Source organism: Micropterus dolomieu, linkage group LG01 (genome assembly GCF_021292245.1).
Source record: "Micropterus dolomieu isolate WLL.071019.BEF.003 ecotype Adirondacks linkage group LG01, ASM2129224v1, whole genome shotgun sequence".
Lineage (NCBI taxonomy): Eukaryota > Metazoa > Chordata > Actinopteri > Centrarchiformes > Centrarchidae > Micropterus > Micropterus dolomieu.
Window position 1 is genome coordinate 30,144,981 of NC_060150.1, and position 4,623 is coordinate 30,149,603.

Below are 4,623 nucleotides of genomic sequence, written 5' to 3' on the forward strand. Positions count from 1 at the left end.
CCATGCTCTCCATAGGTGTCTCAAGATCAGGGAAAAACCAGTTGAAGAAAGAGTTAAGTTTGTACAACTGGAGAAATTATGTTTTGGCTGCCTTCGTATTGGCCATAACTCCAGAGCGTGTACATCCAGGAGTGTGTGTGACTTATGTGGAAAACGCCATCCAACTTGCCTACATCAAGATCGTGGGAAGAAAGATAAAGAACTAGGAGACAAGAACCAACAGTCTGAAGCAATCGAAATACAGCAAGCTACCTCTAACCGAGTTGTTCAAGAGAAGAGCAGCACCCATACTTCATCTATTGTTCCAGTCTATGTCTCCACGACAACGGAACCAGACAAGGAAGTTTTAGTGTATGCTTTACTTGATAGTCAGAGCGACACAACCTTCATCCTGAAGGATGCAGCTGTAACATTGGGTGCCAAGAAACAGCCAGTAAAACTTAAGGTGTCCACGATAACATCAAAAACAAAAGTGGTGAATAGTCAAAAGGTGCAAGGTCTACAGGTAAGAGGCATCAGCTCTGACACTAAAATCAAACTCCCAACAACCTATACCAGAGATTACATACCAGCAAACAGATCCCATATACCCACAAGCAAAACTGCAAAATCCTGGCCTCACTTAGAACATTTGGCAGATGAAATGTCACCTGAGCTCGACTGTGAAGTAGGGTTGTTAATCGGTTATAACTGTCCACAAGCCTTACTTCCCAGAGATGTCATCACGGGCAAAGAAACCCAGCCATATGCACAAAGGTCTGTGTTGGGTTGGAGCATTATCGGCTACAGCAGCACGGAAGTAGATTATAATCATGAGGATGAAATTGGTGTGAGCCACCGTATCATCATAAAGAAAGTTCAGCCAGCTACCAGGCCCTCTACTGAGCTCAAGTCTGAGGTCCATTTCGTTTATAGAACTCAAGTAAAGGAAATGATCACTCCAGCAGATATACTCAAGGTCTTTGAGTCAGATTTTACTGAGAAGTACAGTGAAGAAGTTCTAATGTCACAAGAAGACCTTAAGTTCTTGGTGAAGCTGAAAGAAGGAATCAAGCAAAAGGCAAATGGGCATTACGAAATGCCGTTGCCTTTCAAGGAAGAGAGGCCAATTCTGCCGGACAACAAAGTGTGTGCAGAACATAGACTCAGATGTCTGGAAAAACGTCTTAAGAAAGATAATCAATATCGCAAGGATTATGTGGCCTTTATGGAGGACATAATAGCGAGAGGTGATGCTGAAAAGGTTCCAGAGCCAGAGGTAACCAATCAGACCACGTGGTATATCCCTCACCATGGGGTTTATCACCCCCAAAAGCCAGGAAAAATTTGCGTGGTGTTTGATTGCTCAGCTAAGTTTCAGAATACATCACTGAATGAGCATCTACTCACCGGGCCAGACCTTACAAACACCCTTGTAGGGGTCTTGTGTCGTTTCCGTAAAGGACAAGTAGCTATCATGTGTGATGTAGAGCGGATGTTCCATCAATTTCATGTTGCACCAAGGGACCAAGACTACCTCAGATTTCTGTGGTGGGAAAGAGGAAATATGGAAGCTCCACCGTCAGTGTTCCGCATGAAGGTTCACTTGTTCGGTGCTGCATCGTCACCTGGATGCGCAAACTTGGGGTTCAAACACCTAGCTGCAGAAGGAGAAGGCAAGTTTAGTGAAGCCACAGTGAAGTTTAAACAGCGCAGCTTTTATGTTGATGATGGATTAACAAGTTTGGACCGTGAAGAAGGAGCTTGTTAGAGAGGCAAGAGAGCTCTGCAACACCGGTAAACTCCGCTTACACAAATTCATTACCAACAACAAGAAGGTCCTTGCAACAATCCCAAAGCAAGAACTCGCTGAAGTTGCCGCTGACCTGGACATGGCCTTGGGTGAGCACAAGATGGAACGGGCTCTCGGCGTCCAATGGTGCATTAGTTCAGATAAGTTCCAGTTCAGAGTGAGGGTAAAAGAGCATCCTTTTACCAGAAGAGGAGTACTGTCAACCGTGGCCTCAATTTTTGATCCTCTTGGATTTGTGGCACCTATCCTTTTGAAAGGTAAACAGATTCTACAAAGGATGTGCCAGGACAAGGTAGGATGGGATGAGCCACTTCCTGACGACCTCAGGCCGCGTTGGGAAGCATGGCTCCAAGACCTTCATAAGCTGTCTTCAGTAGAGATACCACGGCACTACATACCATTGGCAGCCCAGGAAGTTCAACAGTGTGAACTTCACCATTTTTCCGATGCCAGTGTTTTTGGCTATGGAATGTGTTCTTACCTTAGGGTTGTTTCGAAGTCCGGAGAAGTTCATTGTGCTCTTGTTATGGGGAAGGCAAGGGTTGCACCGACTAAGGTAACAACTATCCCAAGGCTGGAACTCTCAGCTGCGGTCGTGGCCACAAGGACAAGTGATCTGCTAAAAAGAGAAATAGAGATCAAAGATTTACAGGAATACTTTTGGACCGATTCCAAGGTCGTCCTTGGTTACATTAACAATGATGCGCTTTTCATCATTGTTAATTTCATCTATTCGTAGCCAATCAGATCCAGCAGATCAAATCGAGCACAGAACCAAGGCAGTGGCAATATGTTGCCTCAGAAAATAACCCGGCTGACCATGCCTCTCGAGGACTCATGGCAAAAGAGCTTGTAGAGTCTAACTGGTTCACTGGACCTAGTTTCCTGTGGCAAAGGGACCTCCCTAAGGAAGAAGAGATTAAGGTGAAGGAACTCAATGAGGACGACACAGAAATCAAAAGAGCACAAGTTCACACAACAAAGGCAAATGAGGAAAGGTCCCTATCAGACCGACTTCAGAAGTTTTCAGATTGGAAAAGAGTCGTAAGAGCCATAGCAAGACTTAAGCGTCTTGCTAAGGAGATGAAAGGTCTTAAAACAAGATCCTATGAAGCTACGACACTTGAAGAAAGAATGGATGCTGAACAATTCATAATCCATGCAGTTCAAGAAGAAGCATTCAGGGATGAAATCAAAGCTCTGAAACAAAAGAAAGAGGTACAAAGGAGCAAGTCAACCGAACTGCACAAGTTGAATCCTTTCATGGACAGCCAAGATATCCTGAGGGTGGGAGGTAGGTTGACACAAGCAACACTCCACCCTCATGTCAAACACCCAGCTATCCTCCCCAAAGGACATCATGCGTCTCGATTGTTGATAAAGCACTATCATGAGAAGGTGAAGCATCAGGGTCGTGGAATGACCATCAATGAATTGCGTTCCAATGGGATTTGGATCCTGGGGTGTAGTAGCGAAGTATCATCACTCATTTTCAAGTGTATCAAATGCAGAAAGCTCAGAAGGTGTAATCAAGAACAAAAAATGGCCGACCTTCCACCAGAAAGGATGGAAGCTACCCCTCCATTTACCTATAGTGGTATGGACTGCTTCGGACCATTTTATGTTAAAGATGGAAGGAAAGACTTGAAGAGATATGGGCTTCTATTCACCTGCATGTGTTCACGTGCCATCCACATTGAGGTATTGAATGACCTTTCCACTGATGCCTTCCTGAATGCGTTGCGCTGTTTTATTGCCATAAGAGGCAATGTAAGTCAACTGCAAAGTGATCAAGGCACAAACTTTGTGGGGGCACGCAATGAATTCCAAGAATTAATGAAAGGAATGGAGCAAGAACGTGTGAAAGAGCTAGGATGCAACTTTGTCATGAACCCACCTGCTTCCAGTCACATGGGCGGTGTCTGGGAGAGGCAGATTCGGACCGTGAGAAGTGTCCTTACATCCATCCTAGACCAGTCTGCTGCAAGATTAGACAGCTCTTCATTAAGAACATTCCTGTATGAAGTGATGGCTATAGTGAATAGTCGACCATTGACCACTGAACATCTCACTGATCCATTAGGACCTGAACCCCTAACTCCAAACCACATATTGACAATGAAGTCGTCAATAATCGCACCACCACCGGGTGAGTTTGTAAGGGAAGATCTCTATCTTCAGAAAAGATGGAAGAGAGTACAGTTCTTGTCCAATGAATTTTGGACCAGGTGGAGAAAGGAGTATTTGCTGAATCTGCAGCAGAGGAGCAAATGGAACAAGGAAAGGAGAAATGCTAAAGTGAATGACATTGTCCTGTTGCAAGATGATGGCACATCAAGAAATCAGTGGAAGCTGGCGAAGGTGGTTGAGGTCTTCCAAGGAGCTGACCGAAGAGTCCGAAAACTCAAACTGTTACTCAGAGACACAACACTAGACAGTAAAGGCACACGCTCACATAAGCCAGTTTACTTAGAAAGGTCAATACACAAAACAGTACTATTGCTTGAGGCTGAATAAGGAGGTTAGCTCTTCAATGACATTGTTTGTTCATATTTGAAGGTATAGTTGTGTGTTTACATCAATGTTTTACAAGGTTCTGTTAACAATGTTAATTTTTCATTGTGAATCACACATTGTGTGATGGTGGGAGTGTAAAGGCAGCCAGGGTTTATTGTATTTGTTTTGAAATACTTACCTTTATTTTGACATGACAAAACCCGGAAGTAGGGCCTGTACGTCAGTAAGCTTCATGAGAGAAAAGGACGTACCTGCAGCGGTGAGGTTACCTGCTAGTTGGTTTCTTTATTATTACTCCATCTGTTGTGGTGTTT